Here is a 24,159-nt window from a genome sequence, read left to right as displayed (position 1 = left end):
AAGGATACGAGGGCCACTTTCATACATTTTGTATATGAAAAATACTCAAACTAGAGGTGTCCAATAATGGCTTTTTCGCCGATATTCCGATTTTGTCCAACTCTTAATTACCGATTCCAATATCAACCGATACCGATATATAGAGTCGTGGAATTAACACATTATTATGCCTAATTTTGTTGTGATGCCCCGCTGGATGCATTAAACAATGTATCAAGGTTTTCCAAAATAAATGGACTATTGTTATGGAAAAAAATCCATTATGCCATTAGGGTTGGGTATCGTTTGAATTCGAACGATTCCGATTCCGATTCTTTGTTTCAATTCCGATTCCTGACGATTCTCGATTCCGATTCTTCTTGTGCCATGTGTTTGACAGGTAGTCCCTGGAAGGTGGTATGTATTTTGGGTTGAGAGTTTTTACCATATCCCTGCAAACATAAACAAACATGTAATGTTGCTGTTACTGTTTAGCCCAGTATCAATTAGCTTAGCTCTAACGTGATTGCTTAACAAACCTAAATGTTGGAGATTCCACCTCTGAAAAGGGATGCAGTCTTTTGACTCTGGGTGCAGTGACCTTTCTTTGGCACTCTTCCGTCTGTGGCACCGACATCTTCCCCATTGCCGCTACATTGAACGGAGTACGCTGGCTAGCAGGTTGTAAATTGTCTACGAAAAAATACCCGGGCTAATTTGTTTGCTGCCTTAACGTTGGCGCAAAACACATTATGTATTGCATATATATTGTTTTACTTACCGGACTCGGACTGCCAGGTTCCGAGGGGCCGGGCTGGGCGTCGGAGCCGGAGCCAGAGGAAGAGGCAGAGGAGGACGGTCGGCGCAGCGCATCGAAGACGGGACACGCATTTATTTGTACTCCATGAACTCGGAGGTGCTTCATCATGTTCGACGTGCACCCTCCTAAGCACGAAACAGTCCTGTCGCACGTGTTACATTTCGCCGATATTTTTTTTTTTTTTTGTAAAATAAAGCCACACTTTCGACCGCCGACGCCCGCTATCCATGCTTGACTGACTCGCTTGGCTACATAAGCTCGGCTATGCTAACACTTCCGGCGGTGGGTGCTTCTTCGTTGGTGTTCAGTGGCTTCTTCTTCCGGTCGGCGGACTTATTCTTTTTTTCCGGTCGGCGGACTGGGTATCGAAACTAGGAATCGAAATTTAAACTTTTGAACGATTCCGGGAGAATCGGAAAGTTAGTCCCGGTTCCAATCGATACTCGATACCCAATCCTAAGGGCCATATTTATTATTACTACATAACTTTCCTCCAGAAGGTCTTATCTTTGTCCATGTAATGTCAGATGAAACAAAAATCGAGCTGTTTGGCCACAATACCCAGCAATATGTTTGGAGGCCTTCAATCCCAGAAGGACAATTCCAACCATCAAGCATGGAGGTGGTGGTATTATGCTCTGGGCCTGTTTTGCTGCCAATGGAACTGGTGCTTTAAATGGGACAATGAAAAAGGCGGATTACCTCCAAATTCTTCAGGACAACCTAAAATCATCAGCCCGCAGGTTGGGTCTTGGACACAATTGGGTGTTCCAACAGGACAATGACCCCAAACACACGTCAAAAGTGGTAAAGGAATCCGGCTAGAATGAAGGTTTTAGAATGGCCTTCCCAAAGTCCTGACTTAAACGTGTGGACAATGCTGAAGAAACAAGTCCATGTCAGAAAACCAACAAATTTCGCTGAGAGGAAAGAGGAGTGGTCAAAAAGCAGACGTGCCTTATTGCAGTGAAACGTGCCAAAGGACATGTAATCAAATATTAACATTGCTGTTTGACCCAGCAGATTTGGTCACATTTTCAGTAGACCCATAATAAATTCATAAAAGAATCAAACTTCATGAATGTTTTTTTTTTGTGACCAACAAGTATGTGCTCCAATTACTCTATCACAAAAAATAAGAGAAATTATTGCAAACTCGAGACAGCCATGTGCTTGTAAAGTTACAAGTGCTTGTAAAGTTTTGATCGCGACTGTATCCGTATTAACACACACACACTAATACAAACATACAGTATGTCTGTATACTACAGTGGGGCAAAAAAGTATTTAGTATTTACTCAGTATTCTTCTTCCTCCAAACATGACGAGTTGAGTTTATACCAAAATGGATACATGGATGATACAGCAGAGGATTGGGAGAATGTCATGTGGTCAGATGAAACCAAAATAGAACTTTTTGGTTTGGAGGAAGAAGAATACTGAGTTGCATCCCAAGAACACCACACCTACTGTGAAGCATGGGGGTGGAAACATCATGCTTTGGGGCTGTTTTTCTGCCAAGGGGACAGGACGATTGATCCGTGTTAAGGAAAGAATGAATGGGGCCATGTATCGTGAGATTTTGAGCCAAAACCTCCTTCCATCAGTGAGAGCTTTGAATGGTTGACCAAATACTTATTTTCCACCATAATTTACAAATAAATTCTTAAAAATTCCTACAATGCGAATTCCTGGAATTTTTTTTCACATTCTGTCTCTCACAGTTGAAGTGTACCTATGATGAAAATTTAAGACCTCTGTCATCATTTTAAGTGGGAGAATTTGCACAATCGGTGGCTGACTAAATACTTGTTTGCCCCACTGTACACACACACACACACACACACACACACACACACACACACACACACACACACACACACACACACACACACACACACACACACACACACACACACACACACCTCGTCAGTATATCCTCTCTAATTTGTTTTTAACACTTGTCACTCCATTTACACAAGGGGATAACATTGTAAACCTGTTTTATCTCCACACAATAGTCCGACTTAAAGAAAAAATAACTCATACGATGAATGCTCAAGTAGAGAAACAGCATGCATACTAAAGTCATGTGGGAAAAGAGCAGACATTTGTTTGTGTTGCCTCTCTCACGGGATCAGTGTTAGGAAGTGCGCTTCCAGCCACGTAGCAGCTGTGACGACCGGTTTGCTAACACAGCATACAATATATATATATCAGCGGTAGCAGTAACACACATTTATAGCTTTTATAGGTCATGCAGCAGCGCTATGACCATAATGTTAACTTCAGTGAAAACAAGCCCTTCCTGGTAGTCGTTGGGATTTATGGAGAGCGAGGCTCCCTGGAAGCCACTTCAAACTGCGGCCGATAAGATGCGAGCCAATTGAGTCCCCGGCTGCATTAGTTAGAAAGGTTTGCCCTTCTCCAAATACTGAAATGTGAGGCCTTCTCTTTCAATTCTTATCAGAGACGCGAGGACAAAGGTAGGAGCTTTTTTTTTTTTTTTTTTTTTTCCAACGGGGCTGTTATTTGACTTTCCTGAAAAAGCAGCAAATGAGCTGTGAAGGTGAGGCAGGAAAAGAGAAGGATTGACACTTTTCTGACCGTGGAAATGTGTTTACACAAAACTACCCCCCAACCCCCTCTTACATAAGCATGCCAGCAGCTGGGCAGTCGACAAAAACACACACACAACACACACACACACACCTTTGCAGCAGATGGATACTTCATTATTCCAGGGGAGAAGCCAGCCTTTGTTTCCAGCTCAGAGGTGGACCAGCAGTCAATTTCCAACAATAAATGAACTGGATGTGCACCTGCTAGACTGCAAGTGAAGACGTGGACGCTTGACAGATACTTTTTCCAACGTACTCTCGTTGCCCTCGTAATACTCTTTCCAACAACAATCCCCATTGTGTCGCAGTTGGATTACACACAACCTGCTTTGTGCAGCCGTGTTTACCATTAGAGGACATTGGGGCCCCATTCAGCAACCGTTCTTAAGACCATATTTTGTTCTTGGGCCCACTTACGAAGTTTTTAAGGAGATGTTTGTATTCACCAATGTTTTCTTAGCTGGGATTTGTTCGTAGGTAAGACCAAAATCTACGAGTGCCCCAGAGCACCCTTAGGGTTGCCTATTTGTTCTTAAGTGTGACAAGTTCCCTTACGTCTATTGTCTAATGTTGAATTAATATCATATATATATATATATATATATATATGTATATATATATATATGTGTGTGTGTGTGTATATATATATATATATATGTATATATATATATGTGTGTGTGTGTGTATATATATATATATATATATATATATATATATATATGTGTGTGTGTGTGTATGTATGTATGTATATGTACAGTATATGTGTATGTATATATATGTATATGTGTATACATGTGTGCATATATACGTATTTATGTATATATATGTATATATATGTGTATATACATATATATATGTACAGTATTGGGACGGCGTGGCGCAGTGGAAGAGTGGCCGTGCGCAACCCGAGGGTCCCTGGTTCAAATCCCACCTAGTACCAACCTCGTCATGTCCGTTGTGTCCTGAGCAAGACACTTCACCCTTGCTCCTGATGGGTGCTGGTTGGCGCCTTGCATGGCAGCTCCCTCCATCAGTGTGTGAATGTGTGTGTGAATGGGTAAATGTGGAAGTAGTGTCAAAGCGCTTTGAGTACCTTGAAGGTAGAAAAGCGCTATACAAGTACAACCCATTTATAACCCATTTATATATGTATATGTATATACATATGTATACATATATATATATAAATTAATCAATCAATCAATGTTTATTTATATAGCCCTAAATCACAAGTGTCTCAAAGGGCTGCACAAGCCACAGCGACATCCGCAGTACAGAGCCCACATAAGGGCAAGGAAAAACTCACCCCAGTGGGACGTCGATGTGAATGACTATGAGAAACCTTGGAGAGGACCGCATATGTGGGCAACCCCCTGCCCCCCCTCTAGGAGAGCCCAAAAGCAATGGACGTCGAGTGGGTCTAACATAATATTGTGAAAGTCCAGTCCACAGTGGATGTAACATAATAGTGCCAGTATATATATATATATATATATATATATATATATATATATATATATATATATATATATATATAAAATATATATATATATATGTTAAAGTACAAATGATGTCACACACACTCTAGGTGTGGCGAAATTGTTCTCTGCTTTCGACCCATCACCCTTGATCACACCCTGGGAGGTGAGGGGGGCAGTGAGCAGCAGCGGTGGCCACGCCCGGGAATATTTTTTATTGATTTAACCCCCAATTCTAACTATTGATGCTGAGTGCCAAGCAGGGAGGTAATGGTACCCATTTTTATAGTCTTTGGTAGGATTCAGCCGGGGTTTGAACTCACGACCTACCAATCTCAGGGCGGACACTCTAACCACTATACAGATAGATAGATAGATAGATAGATAAGACAGACAGAGATGAAGTGGCGACTTGTCCAGGGTGTACCCCGCCTACCGCCCGAATGCAGCTGAGATAGGCTCCAGCAACCCCCGTGATCCCGAAAGGGACAAGCGGTAGAAAAATGGATGGATGGAGACAGACAGACACACACGCACACAATCATCAATTACCGGTGATTTTGTGATTGGTGACTCTTTAAAAGACCAACAAGATGCCGCAGATCGTGCTGCCCTGGGTTAGGGAGCGCAATATTTCACGACCATGTAGACCTATTTCTCCCGAAGTGACAAATATTCATTTGAACGCTTTAGGCTACCTCAGCGATTCCCCTTTCTTAAACTTACGTTTTGACATAATGTATTTCCCCTGCGTGATACTACGAATTACTCTTCTGTAATCTGTGTTTTCTCCGTGCGTCTGATGCCTTTATATGGGGAATTAAGGCCGTTTACCTATGCAAATTACGGAATAAAGGGTGTTTGCTTATGCATATTGGGGAAATAAGACCGTGTTTATATGCAAATTATGATAGACACGCTCGCGCTAACCATTTGGCTTCCAGCAACTTAAGAACGGCAGGTGGGAACAATTTGGCCGATTAAGAACACGTCATGAATTTAAATGGATTCCTCTTAGGAAATCACATAGGCAGAAAGATAAGAGGAAACGTTAGGAACTTATTGCTCAATGGGGCCTATTGTCATTTGGATTTTCCCAATTGCTTTTATTCCTTCGAGTGACTTCTTCCCGGAATTGAAAACAAGTAGTGGTCAACCAAGCCAAGAAGGCTGTTGTGCAGCAAGAAAACTACAGTTTTTTTTTTCATTTGCTTAGTCAAAATTTGACAAACTGTGTGTCTTTTTTCTAAATATAGATATAGATATTTGCAAAATGACATATGGGTCAAAACATATTCCCATTCATCAAAGTTAAGTTCAAGTTAAAGTACCAATGATTGTCACACACACACACCAGGTGCGGTGAAATGTGTCCTCTGCATATGACCCATCCCCTTGTTCACCCTCTGGGAGGTGAGGGGAGCAGTGAGCAGCAGCGATGGTGCTGATAGTTGGTCGGGCTCTAGTAATAATATTAAAAGGTAAAGCCAATGAAACAATGTAATCTTTGCACGTTTTTTCTCATGTCGATCGCAAAAAAGCCAAACAAAAAGCTTGTCCTTGATACTAATAAGCGTTTTTTTTTGTGTGCAATGGTGCGATTAAAACAAAGAATGCAACTTTGGCCAAACCTTGAAAATTCAGCCGGAGGCAGGCAACTCTGAAAGGGAGTCCTGTATTTTGTAGGAAATGTTGATGTCATACGTTACAGTACCTTGTGATACAAGATTAATTGGTTCTGTGATTCAGCTTGTCTCTTAAAACATTTTAAGATTGAAATTACTTTAATTGGTGTTTCTTCCCCCCCTAAACGGAAAAACTTTTAGTTATTAAGTATTGCATTGAAATGAGTATTACTAACGACTACAGTAGTTTCATGGGTAACACTTTAGTATGGGGAACACATCTTCACCATTAATTGGTTGCTTATTAACATGAAAATTAGTAACATATTGGCGCTTAATTAGTCATTATTAAGTACTTATCAATGCCCTATTCTGCATGGCCAACCAGTAAGCCATTAACTAAAAGTCTTCCCTCAATAAATTGCTACTTTGTCTTGTTATATTCTTATTTTACTGTTATATTGTTATTCCCATAGTTTTTATTCTTTTTGTAATATTTCTCTATTTTGTTTCCTTTTAAACCCCCATTATTTACTTTTTACTTTTTTCTTTAAATTGATCTCAACTCTGTACACTGCTGCTGGAATTTTAATTTTCCTGAAGGAACTCTCCTGAAGGAATCAATAAAGTACTATATATCTTATTAGTAACCCTAACCCTTATATGTTCCCCTAGTGTCCAAATAACTCTAAATTAAGTCTTTGTTACTTTAATTAGCAACTAATTAATGGTGAATGTGTTCCCCATACTAAAGTGTTACCGTTTTATGAAATAATATAATATTGATGAATGCATTAATGTACAGAAATGACTTGACCAAACACACCATCAGCAGCTTTTCCATATTTTCACGGATACATGTCCGCCGTTTTGATATTATTTGAACGTCCTTGGCTTATCGACTCCAACTGCTTCCCCATGGGACGGTGTGGCGCAGTGGGAGAGTGGCCGTGCGCAACCCGAGGGTCACTGGTTCAAATCCCACCTAGAACCAATCTCGTCACGTCCGTTGTGTCCTGAGCAAGACACTTAACCCTTGCTCCTGATGGCTGCTGGTTGGCACCTTGCATGGCAGCTCCCTTCATCAGTGTGTGAATGTGTGTGTGAATGGGTAAATGTGGAAGTAGTGTCAAAGCGCTTTGAGTACCTTGAAGGTAGAAAAGCGCTATACAAGTACAACCCATTTATTTATTTATTTTAACTACTGGTACATTTTCTGTCATGTTGTTGATGATGCAGTTCTTTAATTCAATGAATATCCTCCACTGGTTCTTCTCAGCACTTCCCTACACACTCGTGTTAGACCGGATATTTTTGTTTACCGTGAAATTTGCTACACCAGTGTTTGAGCCAAAGCACTTTTTTTTTATTGAAAATATCCGGAGGCACACCACATTAAAAAATGAAACTCAGTTGACAGTAAAAAGTTGTTGTCGCAATTGTTGGATACGACTTTAAACCATAACCAAGCATCACTATAGCTCTTGTCTCAAAGTAGGTGTACTGTCGCGACCTATCCTCACACCCTGACTTATTTTAAGTTTTTTTGTTTTCCTGTGCGTAATGTTTTAGTTCTTGTCTTGCGCTCCTATATTGGTGGCTTTCCCTGTTTTGTTGGTGTTTTCCTGTTAGCAGTTTCATGTCTTCCTTTGAGCGCTATAGCAATATATACCAATCAAGACTATTTAAGTTGCTTTTATCCTCCTTCGGCACATTGTTGATTGTCATGTCATGATCAGATGTACATTGTGGATGCCGTCTTTGCTCCACAGCAAGTCTTTGCTGTCGTCCAGCATTTGATTTTGTTTACTTTGTAGCCAGTTAGGTTTTAGTTTCATTCTGCATAGTCATGCCTAAGCTTCAATGCCTTTTTTTAGGGGAAAACACCTTTTGGCGGTTTAGCTTGGTTGGTAGAGTGGCCGTGCCAGCAACTTGAGAGTTCTAGGTTCAATCCCCACTTCCGCAGTCCTAGTCACTGCCGTTCCGTCCTTGGGCAAGACACTTTACCCACCTGCTCCCAGTGCCACCCACACTAGTTTAAATATAACTTAGATATTGGATTCTACTATGTAAAGCGCTTTGAGTCTCTAGAGAAAAGCGCTATATAAAATATAATTCACTTCCCTTCTCTTTTGTTTATTTTTAGTTTAAGCATTAGATTCGAAGACAAACCCTCGTCATCTCACACAATGTGTTCCTGACATCTACAAAGCAATAAGCTACCGGCTGTCACCTACTGGGGACGTTGTGGCGAAGTTGGGAGAGTGGCCGTGCCAGCAATCTGAGGGTTACTGGTTCAATCCCCACCTTCTACCATCTTAGTCACGTCCGTTGTGTCCTTGAGCAAGGCACTTCACCCTTGCTCGTGACGGGTCCTGGTTAGCGCCGGGCCTGGCATGAATGTGTGTGTGTGAATGGGTGAATGTGGAAATAGGGTCTAAGCGCTATGAGTTCCTTAAAAAAAGGTAGAAAAGCGCTATACAAGTACAACCCATTTACCATTTACTATAGGTGTAACGGTACGTGTATTTGTATTGAACCGTTTCGGTACGGGGGTTCCGGTTCGGTGCGGCGGAGTACCGAACAAGTTTCCACACGAACATATGAAGTAGCCGCCTATTCTAAAGTCTTAACAAGCTGCTCCGCTCCGTTCTGCCTCTGTCTCCTGCACAGCACCCTGCATTGTCCCACCCACACAACCATCTGATTGGTTACACCTGTAGCGATAACAAGCCAATCAGCAGTGCATATTCAGAGCGATGTAACAACCAATCAGCAGTGTGTATTCTTAACAAGCTGCTCCGCTCCGTTCTGCCTCTGTCTCCTGCACAGCACCCTGCATTGTCCCACCCACACAACCATCTGATTGGTTACAACCGTAGCGATAACAAGCCAATCAGCAGTGCGTATTCAGAGCGATGTAACAACCAATCAGCAGTGAGTATTCAGAGCGCATCTAGTCAGCGCATCTAGTCAGCGCTTCAGCGTCGAGCAGATAGGCGTTTAGCAGCTGAGCAGCGGACTCTTCCAAAATTATACTAAATAATTCCAAGTCAACTACTTTCTAAACATCACTATGAGCCCGTTGACGTTCAACAAAACAAACTGCAGCTCAGCTCACTCGGAGTCCTGGCTTTAGGTGAGGGCTAGTTAGCTTTTAGCGTAACGTTAGCTCATTTTGCGGGGTGTGTGTGTGTGTGTGCGTGCGTGCGTGCGTGTGTGTTAAAGCAGCAAAAAAGGACATTATGTTGAATGAAGAGTTTCTGTCTTTGATAGTGTATATAATAATGTAAGTACATCATAAAGCCTACATGAACTCCATGGTGTTCAGGGATGAATAGTCTCTCCTATTGCTATTGTACTATTTTTCAGCTATAGTTACATGAATCGTTAGTAATGTAGCAGCCTAGTTTTGAATGGCAGGGTCCCTGCTATCACATGTTGATACAAATATAACATTTACATAATAAAAAGTCAACTACAGGCTTCTCCAATGCTGTAATAAATTCAGCATGATGAGTTGACTTGAAACTGTTTAATGTTACACTTTTTATATGTGGAAGAAAAGTTGTGTCATTTTATTTCATCTAAGCAACAATTTGAAGCAGTTTTATGTGGATTAACGTGGGCAGAATTATTATAGTGTTCCGAATGCTAAAAGGATCAAGCCATTGTTTACAAATTTGGTAAATAAATAACCAAAAAAATGTATATTTTGTTGTTTTCTTACTGTACCGAAAATGAACCGAACCGTGACCTCTAAACCGAGGTACGTACCGAACTGAAATTTTTGTTTACAGTTACACCCCTACCATTTACTGATATGGAAGAGTATTACATGGTTACGCTGCCGAGCTCTTGACAGCACCAACACTCAACAACAGCACATTATTTGCAGACTATAATTACTTGTTTGCAAAAAAATATTTTTACCCCAAATAGGTGGAATTACATCATCTCCCACAGCACACTAGACTGTATCTCACCGCGGCACAGAGGTTGAAAAACACTGCGCTACACCAACTTAAGTTAGGGAGGCTTGCAATCTGAATTTTTTTGCTCGTAACTTGAAGCATAACAATTAGCCGAGACAAATCTTTAAGAGAAATAGTCCCGGACGCACCATTTTACAACGTATTGACTCTGTTTGTCTTTATTTATTTATGGATGAAATTATTAATGCGAGCTCAAAGGTTGCACTTCGTGAAACCGTCTGCAAGGTCCGTGTTCCCGTAGCAGGAAGTGAAATATATTCCATCCTGCTGCAAATGTGTCTCCACGAGCCGGAAACAGCGAGGAAATAGATTCCGCACGCACACGATGATATTCCCCGTGGTTGTGAGCGCGGCACCGCGGGGAGCGTATTTTATTGCAATTGCACAGATTCTATTACTGGGGTAGTCTGGATGTAGCTAAGCATAAGTACAAATATACGGCGTAGGGCCTGTGCACACGGGAGCATACGCTGTGAGAATAGCAAAAATGACAAAAGCAAGTAAAGCTATTTAAGACTGACTTGGAGTGAATTCTGTTGAATAATACAAATATCGAGCGATGTGCTGTGGAGCCTGGCTTCTATTGATCACCACTTTTATACACACAACTTTCATCCTAAAACTTGTTTTATTGTGCTGAGAAATTCAACTGCTATAAATGATATAAGAACAAACACAATCCAGCTTATCAGTAAACTGTAATGACACATATATTTGATTGCTAGTGCTATGTAGTCTATATTTTTCACAATTACTAATAATATTGAATAAAAATTGCTCGTCGTACCGAGGAATGTGCAAGTCTTTTTCAATCTTATACCTTGTCTTGTGCTTGCATGGTGAATTTGTGGTCTCCTCAGGATGCAGAGACGGCAGGCCATGTGCAGGCATACTTGTTAACCTTGAGACCTCCGAATTCGGGCGATTGTGGGGGTGGGGGGTGTTGAGGTTGGGTAGTGGGGGGTTGTATATATTTCTTTCACAAATATATATATATATATAACGGGCTTCACGGTGGCAGAGGGGTTAGTGCGTCTGCCTCACAATACGAAGTTCCTGCAGTCCTGGGTTCAAATCCAGGCTCGGGATCTTTCTGTGTGGAGTTTGCATGTTCTCCCCGTGAATGCGTGGGTTCCCTCCGGGTACTCCAGCCTCCTCCCACTTCCAAAGACATGCACCTGGGGATAGGTTGATTGGCAACACTAAAAATTGGCCCTAGTGTTTGAATGTGAGTGTGAATGTTGTCTGTATCTGTGTTGGCCCTGCGATGACGTTGCGACTTGTCCAGGGTGTACCCTGCCTTCCGCCCGATTGTAGCTGAGATAGGCGCCAGCGCCCCCCGCGACCCCGAAAGGGAATAAGCGGTAGAAAATGGATGGATGGATATATATATATATGTATATATATATATATATATATATATATATATATATATATATATATATACAAATATATATATATAAATATATATATATATATATATATATATATATATATATATGTATATATATAGGCTTCACGGTGGAAGAGGGGTTAGTGCGTCTGCCTCACAATACGAAGGTTCTGCAGTGCTGGGTTCAATCCCATGCTCGGGATCTTTCTGTGTGAATGTGTGGGTTCCCTCCGGGTACTCCGGCGTCTTCCCACTTCCAAAGACATGCACCTGGGGATAGGTTGATTGGCAACACTAAGTTGGCCCTAGTGTGTGAATGTGAGTGTGAATGTTGTCTGTCTATCTGTGTTGGCCCTGAGAAGCAGGAAGTTAGGGGAAGTTAGGGGAAGTTAGGGGAAAGGCAGACTTGAATGTCCGTGGTACAGGCAGTGAGTCGGGGAATGTAGCAAAGTGTCAAAAGGGTCTGTGTCCAAGTATGGGTCGAGGATCAAGGGAGGCATTCCAAAGTCCAGAGGGAAGTCGAAGCACACAGCCCGATCACAGAGCGGGGAACACAAGGCACAAAAGACACGGGAACTGCGAAGATACAGAGAGAGTAAGTACGCCAGAGGGAAGCCAGAGACGGGATAATTATTACGGGAACAGATAATTACGTTCTGGCGGTGGATCTTCAGGTCTGCTGGTCTTTATACTGCTTGCCTTCATCAGTCCCAGGTGCGCTGATTGCTGATCGCCTGCAGCCGTGCCGGCGTGTGGCCGCGATGCGGCCAGAGCGAGCAGGGGCGTGTCCTGGCGCGCTGCTAGCAGAGATTGCAGCAGAAGACATGAGGGACTGCGCACGGAATGAATGCTTAGTTGCATATATTAGTGATATTTGATTATGTCCATGTAATGTATAAGATAGATGGTTGAAAGATGATGGATGATGGCTGAATGAATGGAGACTTGCGGCCAGACAAATAGAGGGTTGTAATTTGGAGAGATGTACTCAAGAGAGTGTCCTTTTTTTGTATCCATTCTCTTTGTTGAAGCGAGAGACGGACATCAATTGCCGTGATGTATTGGAAATGAGTCACCGTGGAAACAATAGAGAGGCAACACTACTATATGTGCATGAGTCCGTGTGTGTTTTTGGCCTCATGAGGATTTGTACGAACAAACCTCTTATCTTCTTCTAAGGCGAAAAACATGATTGTGCAGCTAACGAAGCCTACAGGGTCTCAAAGTACAACCAGAAGTTTGGCGCCACTATGGAAACACACACACACACACACACCAACACACACTCCACAAATGTTCCAGAGTTGTCTTCATTTCCTGACAGACGTTTCAATATGGCATCAACTATTAAATGCAGGCTGCTGCGTATCCTAACAGCGCAGTGCGGCTGTGCTGTGTTTAATGGTCCAAAAGGAGTGCAGACGCCCGAAAAGATCTCCTGTTGTTTTGCTGCGAGCACACCAAGTAAAAGTAGCTCTCGCAGTGAAATTTTCCATCTCCTCACTCAGCACGTTTCCATGCACTAAATTAGTTTATTTCGCAAATAAATCAGCTCCAAATAAGCTTGATTAAAATTGCCCTATTATGCAAAATGTTCTTACCCATTGGTACCTGGCGTTGTGTATTTGGGAGCGCCGGAAATGTGAATTCAAACCATGCGGAAATATTTATGAAACTATCCAATTGGAATTTGTCCCATTGGTGATGTCAGCGGATATGGTAAAGATTTACGCGAGTCCTCCATTGTAGCCAGATACTGTAGTCACTAAACTCGTTCTTTTTCTCTGTCCCCTTGTTGTGGGGCGGACTGGCTCGTGCATGCACATGCATCCTCCGCTGATACCATTTCTAACACAAAGGAGCATATAGTTCGAACTTACGTTCCCTTGCCTGTGCAATTGCACATTGCTCACGCGTCCTCTGCGCACAGCAAATCTAGGCCGTGCACAAAATCTAATAAAAAGATATGCGCATAACAGTGTGCACGTCTGCCGTCGCTCACGTGTGGGTCACTGAATGCTTAAGGAGTTTTGGCGATTGCTCACACGTGACAAATTGGAGGGAACATTTTACTAAACCTGTCAGTAGACTCCATATATAATGACACTGAATTGGTAATCTTATTCTTGATTTTATTATATTCAATAATTAGATCCACTATGGACTGGACTCTCACAATATTATGCTAGATCCACTCGACGGCCATTGCACCGGTCGCCCTAGAGCAGCGTTTCTCAAAGTGTGGGGCGGGCCCCACTGGTGGGGAATAGAGACATGACAGGTGGGGCGCGAGGAACGGGAGGACATTTCACTTAAATATATATATATTTTTTATTGTATTCTTAGATTTTTTTTTTTACTATGCTTTCATTTTCTATACACACTGTAAATCACTTTGTGATTCTGTCTGTGAAATCCGTTCTATAAATAAATGTAAATTACTTATTTTTCCTATAGGCTTTAAATTTTTAGGTAGGAGCGAAAGTTTGACAGACATAGCAATAGTAACTAATGGGGGCGGGGCCAAGCGGAACAATCTTTCACGCGGATGGGTAGCAGGCTAATGTGTGGACCACAATTACACAAAATTGATAAATTTGTGACTCGCACCTCAAAGGTCGTCGAGCCAGAGTCATCGCCTGCAGAGAAACAAAACTCTGATGGGCTTAATCAACCAAAAAGCCAACCGAAAAAATATGATGAAGGGTATCTTGCTCTTGGATTCACGGCAACGGTGGTGGGGGCAGAGGAGAGACCCCTGTGTGTTCTGTGTCTAAAACCGCTAGCAGCAGACAGCATGAGACCCAACAAATTAAAGAGACACCTCGAGACCACACACCCCAATCATGTCAATAAGCCACTTGATTTCTTTCAAAGAAAACAGGCAGAGTAGTTATTTTATTTATTATTGAACTTGATGCAAGTTATACCACAGCTGCATAGTTATTTTATTTATGATTGAACTTGATGTTATTTTATGTTATTGTGTTTGAATGTATACAATTTGAATGTTACTTGATGTTCAATAAATTTAAAAATGTTAAGCTGGGCATTAGCGTTCTGTTGGGGCGATGGGGGCAGGTGGGGCTTGAACACTCCCCCTTGTCCAAAGTGGGGGATGACAAAAAAAAGTTTGAGAATCACTGCCCTAGAGGGAGAGGGGGTCACCTACATCTGCGGTCCTCTCCAAGGTTTCTCATTGTCCCATTGGGTTGAGTTTTTCCTTGCCCGGATGTGGGATCTGAACCGAAGATGTTGTTGGGGCTTGTGCAGCCCTTTGAGATACTTGTGATTCAGGGCTATATAAATAATCATTGATTGATTGATTGGTTGAATAATTATATCTAATCCACTTATAGTTTACAACCTTGTCAAATGATATTAAACCATGTTGTAATCACAAAGATGATCATTGATTTACCACATAAAACTTAGGCTTAGGTCAGACTGATTAGAAAAAAAGTACTAACCAAATATATTGCATAAGAAGGGACTCATAAATAACTGACAACAAATACATTTATGTTCAATGATGTGCTGAAATAAATAAACAAAATTAATAGTAAATGTTTCTTAACTGAACTTTCAATAAAATTTCACCACTCAAGTCATATTTTTTGGGCTAAAAGGGGAACTGCACTTTTAAACAAATGTTTCCTCTCGTTCACAATCATTATGAAAGACAAGAAGACAAAATAATTTGTATTTTTTTCGCATTAGAACATATAAAAATTGTCTTGTCTTGGTGTCTCGCGATGCAGCCAATGGGAACTAGCCATTCTACCTCTAAATCACTGAAAAATGCATTCAAAAATCATCAACAATACTTCATTCTGTAACCTGTGTAAAAACCAAGCTTTAGCAGCATTATTATTGTAAAAGCGAACACTGAGGAACTCTTTTTCTGGTGAAGTAACTCATCCGCGTGTTACGGTATTAGCCATAGAAGCTAACTAAATAAGCTAGCGATACAACAACCATTTGTACTGACTGAAAAACATGAACAACCATATTACAGTATCTGCAAACTATTAGCCCACATTTCATGTTTTGTTTGAACACAGCTAACCAGACAGCGTATGTACTGGAGTATATCATGATCAATAGTATAGTGACTTACTCGATGCACAGTTGTCCGTTTGGTTAAGCTGGCCAGGGACGTTTCCAGTTGATCCATTAATTCGGCATAGCTCCTTTGCTCAAAGTTCCAGATTTGCAGCATGACCATGTTGCACTCTCTCAATCTTCTTTCTAGCTCGCTTCTAGAAGCTCTATTTCATCCTCAGTATATTCAGCTTCAAAAAGATAAGGTTGTGAATCCTCATTTGTCCAAAAATGGTCATCTTTGTTGACTGTTACCAAGTTTGTCATAATTACAACACACACTCTTGTTTGATTCCTGGAGTAGGAACATGTTTGTTGCAGGAAGTCTGAAGTGCGCTGCTTAGGAAACGGAAATAAATGCGCCAATTAAATAGTTTGCGCTGTGCATAAAATGACCGAAATATGGTAAATATTGTACATATTACATATTGTTATGATCATGTCTATTACACCATTATATATAGATTTGCAGTGTCTATGCAAAACATTGATGGAGGGTTTTAAAGTTGTTTTAGGGGGGTTTTGAAGACTACAACTATGAACCCTGTTAGCCGCTTCTTGCAAGCATTTTTTTATCATCTTTAAAATATATATTTTTTTTAAAAGATGTGTGTTCTTATCGCATAATGATTGTAAACATTGGCAACCCCCCCAAAAAGTGCAGTTCCCCTTTAAGAAACTTCTCTATGACTTAAGCTCCAAGCGTCTCCAGTTTGTTTGAAATTGTCGTTACTGCCACCAGTGGTGGTAAAGTGTATTACAACTGAATACGGACCACAGCTAAAAAAAACATATATTTCTGGCGGCCCTCAAAGGCAGTGTTTTTCACGTAGATGTGAAAACATACTAAACTCAATTATTTGCGAAATCAGACTAATTTAGTGAATGGAAACAACCATTTTCACCATTGGTGGGATGGGTCTTTTAGACTAGAATTCCACTGCAAGTCCAATTTTGTGCCTTGGGTCGGTGTTTGATTCCTTCTCTGGGCATTGAATGCATTTTAAATGGACTGTTTAAGTTTTCTTGGTAGACATTGCACCTGTCATCTGAGCAGGCTTTATCAGTTCATGCACATGGACTGGATAGAACAGCTCGAGCCTGGGGGGATGGTGCAGGATCCAAGGTATTTATCCTTCAAGGTGGAGACAGAGAAGGATTTGTTTCCATTGTGGTGCAACACGGCGAGCGTCAAGATAGAATGGCATGCTAGTCAACATGTATTATAGGACCTTGCCTTCATGACTATTGTTATAACTGAATGAGATACTATCCAGTGGTTTTCCAAAAAACAACTGTTGTCGGCTGGCACTGGTCTCACTCTATCGATATTAACTTGTCATTTTTTACATCCCAGAAAAAAGAAACCATTCGAAGGTTATATGTTATTATCTACTTCGGGGGGTAAAAGCATGTTCGACACAATTTTTGGCCCGAGTGCGCATTTTCACAAATTGCGAAATGAAGTAAAAACATCAAAACTGCAGTTGTAATGACTACTAGAGGAGAATGTTTTTACACCAATTTGAAAAAATGGTTGTCCAAAATCTAGCCGTCATGCTGGAGTTTAGACTATTTTTTTTATTAAACCCGACTGGGACGTTTTTTGTGTCTGTAGTTGTAATGTTGATCAGCTTTTGTTTGTCCATGTTGTCGCTGACACAGTCCATATCCATTCATCCATCCATCCATTTTCTACCGCTTGTCCAAAAAGAACTATTGTTCAATTTATATACTTTTTACATACTTAAACCAGTGTTTTTCAACCACTTTGCCGCGGCACAACGGTGTGCCGTGAGATACAGTCTGGTTTGCCGTGGGAGATTATCTAATTTCACCTATTTGGGCTAAAAATATTTTTTTGCAAACCAGTAATTATGGTCTGCAAATTATGTGTTGTTGTTGTTGTTGAGTGTCGGTGCTGTTTAGAGCTTGGCAGAGTAACCGTGTAATACTCTTCCATATCAGTAGGTGGCAGCCGGTAGCTAATTGCTTTGCCGATGTCGGAAACATTCTGCAAGTTAAAAGGTGTCTAATGCTTAAAGCAAAAATAAACAAAAGGTGAGTGCCCCTAAGAAGAGACATTGAAGCTTAAGGAAGGCTATGCAAAACGGAACCAAAACTGAACTGGCTACAAAGTAAATTAAAACAGAATGCTGGACGACAGCAAAGACTTACTGCAGAGCAGAGACGGCGTCCACAAAGAACATCCGAACATGACATGACAATCAAAATTTTTGATCAAATATTCTTGATTCCAATAACAAATTAGATGCGGGAAATATCGCTCAAAGACATGAAACTGCTACAGGAATATACCAAAAAAAGAGAAAAAAACACCAAAGAAGGAGCGCAAGAGAAGAACTAAAACACTACACAGGAAAACAGCAACACACTCCAAATAAGTCAGGGGGTGATGTGACAGGTGGTGACAGTACACCTACTTGGAGAAAAACGCTACATTGATGCATGCTTGGTTATGCTTTAAAATCATATCCAACAACTCCAACAACAAATTTTTACTGTCAACTGAGTTTTAATGATTTCTCCTGGTGGTCTGCCTCCAGGTCTGGCTAAGAAAAAAGGTTGAAAAACACTGCTTATAAACCTGTGGCTCTGCAGTCATCCAACTTGTATTCCGACACGTGTGTTCTTCCCGGAAGTGAAAACCGGTACTTTTTAGAGGCGGTATAGTACCGAATATGATTCATTACTTATAATTGTACTATACCAATACCGGTATACTAGACAACCCTAGTATATACAGTGTATATATAATATAAATGTGTGTGTATATATATATATATATATGGTAACACTTTAGTATGGGGAACATATTCTAAGTAACAAAGACTTAATTTAGAGTTATTTGGTTAGGGTTAGGGTTAGAGGGTTAGGGGTATAATAAGGTAATGCAGAATAAGGCATTAATAAGTACTTAATGATTAATTAAGAGCCAATATTACTAATTTGCATGTTAATAAGCAACTAATAAATGGTGAATATGTTCCCCATACTAAAGTGTTACTATATATATATATATATATATATATATATATATATTTATATATATATATATATATATATATATATATATATATATATATATATATATATATATATATATATATATATATATATATATTTATATATATATATATATTTATATATATATATATATATATATATATATATCAATGTTTATTTATATAGCCTTAAATCACGAGTGTCTCAAAGGGCTGCACAAGCCACAACAACATCCTTGGCTCAGATCCCATATCAGGGAAAGGAAAAACTCATTCCAATGGGACAATGAGAAACCTTGGAGGGGACCGCAGATTTGGGGACACCCCCAGGCCCCCCAATCCCAGCCCCTGGGCGACTGGTGCAATGGACGTCGAGTGGATCTAGCATAATATTTTGAGAGTCCAGTCCATAGTGGATCTAACATAATAGTGAGAGTCCAGTCCATAGTATATATATATACACACACATATTAAATAATGTTTGTATACAGTACATACTGTTTACATACAGTTTATGTATATACTGTATACATACAGTATATATTCAGAATCGTGAGAAATAATAATCAAGATTTGGATGTGAATATTTTTCCCCCGCACTCTTATTAAGGGGCCTTTAAACAATCATGTGCACAATTTTATATAATCCATATCAGCATTTTAGAATTTTAAAACTTGTATATGAATACAGACTTGTCTTCAGGCTTATGTTCCCACACAATGCGGCATGTAAAATACAACGTATGACCTATCGTTCCGCTGATGTTTGCGGAAAAACGTTAAAAAAAAATCACACACAAAAATCTCGCTAGCCCCATCGCTCAGCATCCCAACGTTCAGTGAATGTTCTCACTTGCAGGCATCCACTGGAGTGGAGTGGAGAGGAGGCAGAGAGGCAGAACAGAACCAGGGTGTGGGAGAGCCTCTTCCATGTCATCTTTAAATCTAGTCAGCCAGGCTTGGGGGCGGAGATAATGCAGATACGTTGAGGTGGTGGGTGGGGCTTGACAGTAAGGAAAAAAATAATTCCAAATGGTCATTTCTGCATATAACCTAAGCATAACACTGATATCACATTTTATTATTTGTTTGCACGTGAGGTCGCAGCAGTCATCTTCTGTCCTCTCCGACCAAGTGTGCAATATGGCAGAGTGGGCGACCCACACTTGAGTAGCAGCGCGTGATTCACCGTGACAATAAACCTCTATGCGCTATGTTGTGTTGGCACTGTACGCTGCTCCTCTTTTCATCTGCTGCTCAGGGGAAGAAAGGAGGTTTTGGCTTCTCAGTGTTGATGTCCTACGCAGCTTTTCAGACTTGACTAGCAGTGAAGAAGATGTTTTTAAAAAAAACTTTATCTTCTTTACACAACAATGTTACAGTTTGTGTACGCTCCACTTTTTGTACGATTCGGTTTTCAACGGACATTTTTTGTATAGCGTCCCTGCGCAGTTTATTGCAATCCGACTCAAAATGCGACTTTTTACCACATTTAAAAGTGTTTTTGTTCCACATAAGGATAATTTGTTCAACATAAACAGTGTGCCTGGATTAGTGATAGTAACACTACACTTTATGACAGTAACACTACACTTCATGACAACAACACTACACTTTATGACAGCGACACTACTTTTCATGATAGTGACACTACACTTTATGATAGCAACACTAAACTTTATGATAGTAACACTACACTTTATGACAGAAGCACTACACTCCATGATAGTAACACTACACTTTATGACAGCGACACTACACTTCATGATAATAACTCTACACTTTATGATAGTAACATTACATTTTACATTTTATGATAGTAACACTCCACTTTATGATAGTGACACTACACTTCATGATAGTGACACTACACTTCATGATAGTGACACTACACTTAATGATAGTGACACTACACTTCATGATAGTGACACTACACTTTATGATAGTAAAATTACACTTTATGATAGTAACACTACACTTTATGATATTGACACTACCCTTCATGATAGTAACACTACACTTTTTTTGTTAGTAACACTACACTTTATGATAGTAACACTACACTTTATGATTGTGACATTACACTTTATGATAGTAACACTACACTTTATGATAGTGAGACTACACCTTTATGATAGTAACACTACACTTTATGACAGTGACACTACACTTCATGATAGTAACACTACACTTCATGATAGTGACACTACACTTCATGATAGTGACACTACACTTTATGATATTAAAATTACACTTTATGATAGTAACACTACACTTTATGATATTGACACTACCCTTCATGATAGTAACACTACACTTTTTTTGTTAGTAACACTACACTTTATGATAGTAACACTACACTTTATGATAGTGAGACTACACTTTTATGATAGTAACACTACACTTCATGACAGTGACACTACACTTCATGATAATAACACTACACTTCATGATAGTGACACTACACTTTATGATAGTGACACTACCCTTCATGATAGTAACACTTCACTTTATGATGTAATACTACACTTTATGATAGTAACGCTACTCTTCATGATAGTAACACTACACTTTATGATTGTGACATTACACTTTATGATAGTAACACTACACTTTATGACAGTGACACTACACTTCATGATAGTAACACTACACTTCATGATAGTGACACTACACTTTATGATAGTGACACTACCCTTCATGATAATAACACTTCACTTTATGATGTAATACTCCACTTTATGAAAGTAACGCCACTCTTCATGATAGTTACACTACACTTTATGATAGTGACACCACACTTTATGATAGTAACACTACACTTCATGATAGTAACACTACACTTTATGATAGTGACATTACACTTTATGATAGTAACACTACACTTTATGACAGAGACACTACACTTCATGATTGTGACACTACACCTCTACAGTGACACTACACTTTATAATAAAAACACTACACTTTATGATAGTAAAACTACAGTTTATGATAGTGACATTACACTTTATGATAATAACCTTACACTTTATGACAGCAACACTGCACTTCATGATAGTAACACTACACTTCATGATAGTAACACTACGCTTTATGTTACACTACACTTCATGATCGTAACACTATACTTTATGATAGTGACACTACACTTCTGATTGTAACACGCCACTTTTATGACAGCGACACTCCACTTTGTAATAGTGACACCACACTTTATGATGGTGACACCATACTTTATGATGGTGACAGCACACTTTATTATAGTGACGCTACACTTTGTGATAGTGACACAATAGGATAGTGACAACCCACTTTATGATAGTGACACCATACTTTATGATATTACACAATACTTTATGATAGTGACAACCCACTTTAAGATAGTGACACCATACGTTATGATATTACACAATACTTTATGATAGTGACACTACACTTAATGATAGTGACACTACACTTTGTAATAGTGACACGACACTTAATGATAGTGACACTACATGCGATAGTGACGCCACGCTTTATGATAGTGACACCATACTTTATGATAGTGACACTACACTTTATGACAAAGACACTACACTTTATGAGAGTGACACAACACTTTATTATATTCACACTACACTTTGTGATAATGACACAACACCTAATAATAGTGACAGCACACTTTTTGATCGTTACACTACACATGATAGTGTCACTACACATGATAGCGACAGTACACTTAATGATAGTGACACTACACCTTTTGATAGTGACACTACAAGTAATGGTAGCGACACTACACTTTGTGATAGTGACACTACACTTTGTGTTAGTGACACTAATTTTTGTGATAGACTTTATATATATAATACCGACACCAGACTTTATGACGACAACACTACAATTTATGATAGTGACTTTATACTTTGTGATAGTGACACTAAATTCTAGCGACAACCCACTTGATGATAGAGACACTACTTTGTAATAGTGACACTACACTTTATGATAGTGACACCATAATTTATGATAGTGACACTACACTTCATTATAATGATACTAAACTTTATGTTAGTAATACAACACCTACTAATAGTGACAGCACAATTTTTTATTGTGACACTACACATGATAGCGTTACTACACTTTATGGTAGTGACACTAAACTTTCTGATAGTACCACTACACTTTATTATATTGAGACTACACTTAATTATAGTGACACTCCACTTTGATAGACTACACTATTTTATAGTGACACTACACTTTATGATAGTGCGACTACACTTAGTCATAGTGACGCTACACTTTGATAGACACTACACGATATGATTGGTACATTAAACTTTGTGATAGTAACACTACACTTTATGATAGTGACAATACAATTTATGATTGTGACACTAAACTTTGTGATAGTAACACTACACTTTATGATAGTGAGAGTACACTTTATGATAGCGACACTGCACTTGATAGCGACACTACACTTTATGATAGTGACACTAAACTTTGTGATGGTGCCACTACACTTTATGATAGTGACACTACACTTTATTATAGTGACGCTACACTTTGATAGACACTACACGATATGATTGGTACATTAAACTTTGTGATAGTAACACTACACTTTATGATAGTGACAATACAATTTATGATTGTGACACTAAACTTTGTGATAGTAACACTACACTTTATGATAGTGAGAGTACACTTTATGATAGCGACACTGCACTTGATAGCGACACTACACTTTATGATAGTGACACTAAACTTTGTGATGGTGCCACTACACTTTATGATAGTGACACTACACTTTATTATAGTGACGCTACACTTTGAGAGACACTACACTATATGATCGGGACATTAAACTTTGTGATAGTAACACTACACTTTATGATAGTGACACTACAATTTATGATTGTGACACTAAACTTTGTGATAGTAACACTACACTTTATGATAGTGAGAGTACACTTTATGATAGTGACACTGCACTTTATGATAGCGGCACTGCACTTTATGATAGCGACACTACACTTTATGATAGTGACACTAAACTTTGTGATGGTGACATTACACTTTATGATAGTGACGCTACACTTTGATAGACACTACACTATATGA

This window comes from Nerophis ophidion, linkage group LG01, assembly GCF_033978795.1.
Source record: "Nerophis ophidion isolate RoL-2023_Sa linkage group LG01, RoL_Noph_v1.0, whole genome shotgun sequence".
Lineage (NCBI taxonomy): Eukaryota > Metazoa > Chordata > Actinopteri > Syngnathiformes > Syngnathidae > Nerophis > Nerophis ophidion.
Note: the sequence above shows the minus strand (reverse complement) of the source record.